Source organism: Diplotaxodon limnothrissa, linkage group LG8 (genome assembly GCF_057381915.1).
Source record: "Diplotaxodon limnothrissa isolate DT_005_m linkage group LG8, D_limnothrissa_male_GT1.1, whole genome shotgun sequence".
Taxonomy (NCBI): domain Eukaryota; kingdom Metazoa; phylum Chordata; class Actinopteri; order Cichliformes; family Cichlidae; genus Diplotaxodon; species Diplotaxodon limnothrissa.
Genome location: NC_140603.1, coordinates 10,448,973 through 10,457,729, shown reverse-complemented (window position 1 = coordinate 10,457,729; position 8,757 = coordinate 10,448,973). Strand labels below are relative to the sequence as shown.

The following is an 8,757-nucleotide window of genomic DNA, read 5'->3' as shown; positions in this document are numbered from 1 at the left end:
AAACTGTTCCTTTCATACCTGACTTTTAGGACTTCCAGGCCTGTAGTTATGTTCATTATCAGTTAGAGCACCTCCTCATTCTTCTTCTTCTTCTTTGGTGCAAGCCTATAAATATTAGGTAACCCTTTGGCCTCTCCCCTTTTCTACAATTCTCCTGTGGGGGAAGTTGGTGTCATTTCTTTTCCAACACTGTAAAACACACACATACTGTATATTTAGCCACCCTGATATTTCTGATTGTGTGTTTTTTACTTCAATTATTGTCATCATTGTGCCTGTCTTTGCTAGATGCTGTAAATGTGTAGTATGTGTGTGCCGCATATGTGTTCTAGGCACCGTTACAGTTTTTGCCCGTTGCTTGAACACCATGAACCCATGCCTAGACTAAAGTAACACAACTTGAAGCTTTTGTTACCATACCTCAAACACATGTACCCCTACCTTAAACAAAAGCGCTGCTTTGCACCCCAGTTCCAATTATGCAACACACCTACTCCTTTATGCAACACACATGGTCCTGCATGCTACACTCTATTTCATACATAAGACACTTCGCTCACAAAATGAAATTTCAGGGTGCCATTCGGAAAACACATGTATCCAAAATACAAAACACATCGGGTAATTGCAACCACTCAAATACACACCTGAAGGCACTTACTTGCAAAACCGAACACCAATTAGCCAACTACAAAAAGCCCTCAGCGTAGCCATTTCAAGAACTTTGCAAGCATGGATGGAGGGAGAGCAAGAGGAAGAGGAAGAGGTAGAGGAGGAGGAGGAGGAGGAAGAGGAGGAGGAGGCCGAAGAGGCCATGCACGGACCCATATTTCTGATGAAATAAGAGCAACTTTGGTGGACCATGTCATTAACCATGGCCTGACTATGAGGGAAGCTGGGCAGAGAGTCCACCCACATCTAAGCCGCTTCACAGTGGCATCTGTAATACGAACATTCCGACTAGAAAACAGGTATGTCTGCACCTCCATACCTTCTGCTCTACTCAGATGGTTTCATAGCACTGTTCTACAGTATATCACATTACCATATCAAGTGTACGGGGTGCTAATGCTCCTTTTGCAGCCAAAGTGGCTGATTCCTTATATTGAAGTACAGTGTTGTACAGTGGATGACACAGTACATACAGTAAAGTACTGTAAGAAAAATAAGCAAACCGATGACAATATGTGGTTGTATTCCTCCAGAATGACCCGAAGACCTTCTGGGGGAGGACGGCAACGCCTGTTCACACAACAGCAGGAACTTGCCGTTGTGGACCTAGTGAGGGCAGACAATGCCATCCGTCTCCACCAGCTACGACGGAAAATACTTGCAGACAGGCGAGTGTTCAGCAACATAAACCATGTGAGCATCACCACCATCAGACGCATCTTGGGTAAACACAGCATCACCATGAAGCAGCTCTACAGAGTCCCATTCGAGAGGAACAGTGACACGGTCAAAGGACTTCGAGCTGAATATGTACGGGTACGTGTAACTGTCCCTTACATTTACAATAGAGTATTGGTGAAGTCCAGTAGCAGCTGAATATGTACCATATCAGTACCACATGGATCTATTCTGAGAGCTACACAGGTACCTGTGTGATGGGGTGAGGGTGCTGTATGTGTAGCACTGTAGTACAGTGATATGTTCCCCTTTTTTTCAGAGAATCTCGGCCATGGATGGAGCTGCACAGCCTCATGAATACATTTTCATTGATGAAGCTGGATTCGACCTGAGCAAAACAAGACGACGGGGTCGTAATGTAATTGGCCAAAGGGCAATTGTGCACGTCCCAGGGCAGCACGGGGGAAACATCACATTATGTGCCGCCATATGCCTTCGAGGGCTTCTGCACCATCATGCAATACTAGGTCCATACAATAGCCAACACATACTCACATTTCTAGATGCTCTCCATGATATAGTTGTACAGAACAGACCAGATCAGCCCAGGTTTGTGGTGATATGGGATAATGTCAGTTTCCATCGGGCTGCTCTGGTCCAGGCCTGGTTCTCCAACCACAATCAATTTGAAGTGGTATACTTGCCCCCTTACTCACCATTTTTAAACCCTATAGAGGAATTTTTTTCGGCTTGGAGATGGCGAGTATATGACCGCCAACCACATGCCCGCATGCCTCTTCTGCAGGCAATGGAACAGGCCTGCGGCGACATTCAGGTGACAGCAATCCATGGATGGTTTCGACATGCAAGAGGATATTTTCCCCGGTGCCTAGCGGGAGAGGACATTGCTTGCGATGTTGATGAGGTCCTGTGGCCAGACCCCAACAGACGGCGGGATCCATGAGCCCACTTATGCACAATTGTCATGATTTTTTGTGTTTACAGTATAGTGTTTTTTCTATTGCAGTATTATTGTGTTGTTGTTGTTTTTTTTTTTTTGCTTTATCTGAATTCATGGTACTGCAATGTACAATATTGAGTAGGTCTATTTGCGTTTTTGGTTGTTTGGAAATGTGTCTCCTGTAAATGTGCCTTCTGAATAAACAATGGAAATCAAGGACTGCAGTGTTTTATGTAAAGAAGACTAGTGTGTTCCCCCTGATCTGTAAGTGTTTGCATATGATGCAAGTATGTGTCATTTTGTCAACAGAGTTACATTTTGACAAAGAAATGTTAGGTTTTGACAGCAGAGTTTAGGTTTTGGGAGTGGAGTTTCAATTTGGCACAGATGTGAATGGTATATTTCCCAGTGTTGTGTCATGTGTACTTGTGTGTACAGTTTTGGCACAGAGAGCGGAGTTTTGCAAAATGTGTTCAAGCAGTGGGCAAAAACTGTAATATGCAGTGAATGCACTTTGAAAAGAGTACTACTGCCAGTACTACTGTGAGTTGCCCGCTACCCCAATGTCGCCACAACCCTGATTGTGTCGATCTCGTCTGTCTGCACATATCAAAGCCTCAGAGTGCTTCTGTTGTCTTCTGTTTCAGGCGATAGGTCAGTCCGTGTGTGTGTGTGTGTGTGTGTCTCTGTGACCAGTACTTGTTTCTAGCTTTCCAGCTTTAATTGCATGAGAAATGATTGTGCATCTTGATGTTTGAGTAAAACAACTGAATCTAAATGTGTGTGCATCAACACAGCCTTAAGAGTAAAGGTTATTCAGAGAGTTAGCCAGAATTGTGCCACAATCATTGATTTTTCAAGCCATCAAATTTTATTTCATGCGCTGTTATACATTAAGATTTTGTAAAGGTCTGTGACAAGTTGGCTTTTTCTACAGTGTGGCTCCATAAACAGCACAGCAGTATTCCATACATAATATCTGAGAGTCCATTTTCAAGATGTTTTTAAAGGTTAGGTAACCTTTACAGGGTTTAGCTGTTGTGGAGCTAAAGCAAACATTAGTTTCGCTAATGTTTTATCATAGAAATGTATATACATTACATATATATATAGTTATATAGAGATATAGCATTCCAGCTGCTCAGATATCCTGGCTTTTTGATGTGCCAAATGTTTTCAACAGTGAAAGGTCTGAACTCCAGGCAGGCCACTTGAGCACCCAAACGCTTCCACTATGAGCCATGCTGTTGTAATAGATCTAGTATGCAATTTAGCAATATGTTGCTGAAATATGCAAGGCCTACCTTGAAGAACAATTTCAAATTTCCTTTGTCTGACAAAAGAACAGTTTCTCACTCTGTCTCAGTCCATCTTTCCAAAAAAAAATACAATTGTTTTTGGATCATGGTCACATATCGGTTTTCTTTATTAGCTTTAACCGGCATTGGGTGGCACAGTGAACTGTGTTCAGAGACACGTCCTCTGAAAATGTTCCTGAACCCATGCACAGATTTCCACGGCAGAATCATACCTGTTTATAATGCAGTGCTGCCTAAGGCCTTGAAGATCACAGATATCTAATATTTATTATCAGATATATCCCTTCCACACAGAGATTTCTCACGGTTTTTAAGATTATTTTGATGATATTTATGTACTGTAAATGATGATATATTCAAAGTCTTCTCAACTTCATGTTGAGGGACATTCATTTTGAAATTGTTCCTCAACTTCGAGAGAGTGGTCAAGCTCTGCTCGTCCTTACTTCTGAGAAACTCTGCCTCTCTAAGTTGCAATTAGTTGCAAAATTTTCCTCAAGTTGTTTCTATTTTGCACCACTTTTGTTATACCGGTCCCAACATTTTTGAGATGTGTATTATTAGCAATTAACAGTTTAACAATTTGCTATGTTTTATGTGTTCTATTATGAATAAAATGTAGGTGTGTGCGACTTTCAAATTGCTGGATTTTTAAAACATTTAATTTTACACAAAGTTCAAACTTTTTTGGATTTGGGTTGTAAAAGTCAGATCTAATTCTCAACTTCCAAGGGGTTTGGGTCAGGCAATTATAAGGTCACCTCCTTTAGTGCGAACAGACTGACTAAAAACTTAAAACAGGAAGGTGATTGATCACAAACATAAGCTTATTGATCTTGGCTAATCGAGTGCATGCAACCACACCAGGGCTTGTGTGAAAGTCCTGAATGATACATTGACATATTTTTACAGTACATACACTGAATGATAGTATTGCACATATAAGAATAACATAAACAAAAATGAAATAAATCACAATTAAAATAATATGATTGACCTGAAGCTCTTAAATTATGAAAGTGTAAAAAACTGTTCATTCATGGGATATAAAAAAAATCTGAAAGTATTTATAAAATAATCCAGAACAACTTAGCATCGGAAGGCTCGCATCACTGTTTGGTAAAACAGCACAGCTACAGCTTTACAATTCTAATGAGCTCAGCTAGATAAACTCTCACGCGAGGGCCTTTACATGAATACGAATTACATATGTTAATTCAGGCATTGCTTTATCTACATTCATATGGTCATGAGCACATGCTGGAGCTGAGGATACTGTGTGTGTGTGTGTATGTCATTTGTTCACGTCTCATTTGTCCACATTATATTAGAAAGATTTTAAACTCCAGGGAGCTGAAAAGGGGAATTAAAAATCAACATCACCTTGTGAGGGCAGTAGGTACTGCACTGAGTGTGTGCGCTCCTAAATGCACACATCCTTAGACAAACATACTGAACATACAGAAAATGAAATAATATTACTTCCACTCTGTAGAAGATGCTGCTTCATTGTGATGTTTACTTCTCATGTGCAATTTATTCTCATATCGTCTCTCACTTTTGCACAAATACTCAGGCATCAGCTGTCAGTCTTTCCTGTCTTATCTCCTTAGTCAGTCTGCATTTGCATACATATTTGTGTCTGTGTGTGCGTGAACCTGACAGCCTACACTGTGAGTTCATAGCACAAAGCTAATAAGTGAGTATGATGTTTCTGATGCTGCAGGACTGAACCCGTGTTTCGCCGTAGAACTGCACGACCCAGCAGAGACTCTGTCAGACATTTAGCACTCCGCATGTTTTGACTGGAGTAAACACTGCAGACCTCACAGTCCTCCTCAGGGTGCTGGGCTTTGTTTGCATGGGATGTAATGTGAGGAAGTGTTCTGGCTCTATAGTGTTTGCCTGGAGAATAATTTAAATGTGTCAATCTGTTGCAGTTTGTTTTGATGCATCTGATACATTAACGCAGCAGAGACCATATAAGGTCATTCTTTGTCTGGCACTTTAATAGGAGAACTTAAGATGACACATTGCTGCATGTTTCATTCGTTATGCACCAAATAGGCAAGAGGCGGTGACTGAGAAAGTCCTTTATCCAGGCACATGTGAGAGGGGGAGGACAAGAGTGGCCAGTTTGGTGATGAGGATATCCGGGATGATTATATTGAAAGCTGAGCTGTAATCCACAAAAAGTATTCTGATGTAACTTGGCCACTACTCCAGGAGGCGCAGCACAGAGTGGAGAGCTATGGCGATGGTGTCTTCTGTGTATCTGTTCGCACGATATGCAAACTGGTAGGGGTCGAGGTGTGGGGGATATTCATTCATGCTAGTGATGGGAGACTTCTTCAGCACTGGGATGATTGTAGCTGATTGTAGACCGGATGGGATGGCTGCCTGATGTAGTGAGAGGTTGAAGATTCTGGTGAAGTTGAGGGTGAGCTGGTGTGCACTCACTCTTAGCACCTTGCCAGGTACTCTGTCTGACCAGCAGCCTTATGGGGTTCACTGCCAGGAACTCCCACCTGACATCGTTCACCTCATAGAAACAATGGCATTAAGAACGCCGCAACAAATTTTTGAAGTGATCAACAATAACGGTGGAGCTACTCATTACTGAGTTCATGTTTGCAACTCTCATTTCTTCTTGTTGCATGTTGAAGCAATACTTGGAACCTGGATGAATGCTAACTTTTTTTCCACTCAATAAATGTTAATGGGAGGGCCGGTTAGGGACAAATGCAGTCGCATGGCAGGATGCTGTAAACGGACCAAACGTCAGTCAGGAGAACAACTGAGATAATCCATCCACAATACGAGGTTAGTCATTAATATATGCAACAACATGGGAATAGAGCAGCTGCGAGAGAATTCAACATTAATGGTACGGAAGTGGAGGAAGCAAGAAGAATGAGTTGAGTAAAGTTTGACTTATCATACTGCTCTATAATCCGGTGCACCTTATACGGTAGTAGCCTGAATGGATTCAGATAGGACAAATCGCCTTCTTCTGGTAATGCCGCTGGGGTATTTAAATCTGACTGTGTCAGGTTCATTTTATGAGAGACAAAACAAATATGCTCAAATTGTAAATTTTCAAAATATATCGGAAAATAAATTAGAAATTCAAATTAGTTTTACATGGTGTCATGGACCTGCACCTCTCTGGCTCATAGACAAAGGCTGACAAAGGAGCAGGAAATTCCACAAATGAACCCTGACAAGGCACACCTGTGAAGTGAAAACCATTTCAGGTGACTACATCATGAAGCTCATTAAAAGAAGGCCAAGGGTTTGCAGCGCTGTCAACAAAGCAAAGGGTGGCTTCTTTGATGCTTCTTTTAATACTTTAATGCTCTTTTCATTGTTGTATTTCGCCATCTACCACAGGGGACCTCCACTCAGCCTGGCAGGGCCTCAAAACCATGGCCTCTGTGAATACTGTGGTCACCAAACCCAGAACCATCCAGGTGGAGGGCAGCAACCCCTCCTCCCTCCCCGACGACCTCAACGCTTTCTACACCAGGTTTGAGACGGACAATATCACCCAGCTTGAGGAGTCCAGATCCTCACTCAAACCTGTCAGCTCTGCGCTCACCTTCAGGACTGAGGACGTGGTGAGAGCCCTCAGGAGGGCCAGGGAGAGGATCTCACCCAGCCCTGACAACATCAGCAGTCGAGTTCTGAGGCACTGTGCAGGGCAACTAGGACGTGTGTTCTGGACTCTATTTCAACACTCAATTGACAGTCACACCGTCCCCCCCAGCTGTGGAAACACTCCAGTCATCGCCATCCCCAAAAGAAACAACCCAAAGTCTCTGAATGATCTTCGTCCTGTGGCCCTCACCTCCCTGGTGATGAAGGCCATGGAGAAGATCATAAAACAGCACATCGTAAGAGTAACTGACCCCCTGATGGACCCTCTCCAGTTTGCTTACCGTGCACGCAGAGGTGTTGATGATGCAAAAATCTTAATCTTAGACTCCATCCACAAACATCTGGAGCTCCCTGACTCCTCCACCAGACTTCTGTTTGCTGATTTCTCATCAGCATTCAACACTCTGCAGCCTCATATCCTGGCCACTAAACTTTCCTCCTGATTTCACCTGGATGATCAGCTAATCCTGTGAATATTGGACTTTTTGACCAACAGGACTCAGAAAGTTCAGGTCAACAAGTCTCCGTTCCACCTCCACTGGCTCCTCCCAGGGCTGTGTGCTCTCCCCCCTCCTCTTCATCCTCTACACTGATGACTGCAGATCCACACAGCCCAACTGTCACCTGGTTCAATATGCTGACGACACAGTTCCCCTGTCACTGCTGTCAGACCCCTCACAACACCACGGACCCGCTCTTCAGGAGTTTGTAGAGTGGTGTGACAGCTCCAAACTTGAACTGAACGTGAGCAAAACCAAGGAGATGGTGGTGACCTTCTCCAGTAAGCAGAGAGATCTGGCTGCTTCAGTCACCACCACCATCCACGGGAAGCCAGTGGAGGTAGTTGAGGAGTACAGATACCTGGGAACCATCTTTGACAACCTCCTGAAATTCTCTGTCAACACCGAGGAGATTCTCAGGAGGTGCCACCAACGGCTACACCTCCTTAGGAAACTCTACTCCTTTGGAGTCAGCAAACCCATCATGATGACTTTCTACTATGCCTTCCTGGAAAGCATCATGACCTTCTCCATCACCTGCTGGCTCCACTCCCTCAGCCTTCAGAACAGGAACAGACTGCAGCACACTGCATCAGTGTGCTCTAAAGTCATTGGCCTGCCTGTCAGATCTCTTGCACAGGTTTTGCCTCTTGGGGATAAATAAAGTCTTCTGATTCTGATATTTATCAATTTTTTTCTTTATTACATAATTCCACACATCTTGCTTCATATATTTGATGTCTTCAGTATGTAGACACTACAGTGTAGAAAGTTATGTGTGTACAAACTTTTGACTGGTAGTTTAAATGCAGAGTAAACTCTTTTGAAATTAGACTGAAACACTTCTCAATGGATTTAAAAAGGTCCGAATGTCAAAGTTGTTTTTTTTATGTTCGCTGAGAGTAAAGTTAGAGGTTTGTTAGTCACATGCTAATAAAGTATATTTTTGGCAGGGATTATTCAGAAA

The 8,757-nt window shown here is 42.9% G+C and overlaps 1 pseudogene; it reads left to right on the top strand.

The window, feature by feature from the left end:
* The first annotated feature begins 6,649 nt into the window (after positions 1–6,649).
* On the top strand, positions 6,650–8,002 carry LOC146626312 (uncharacterized; annotated as a pseudogene).
* Positions 8,003–8,757: the final 755 nt, after the last annotated feature.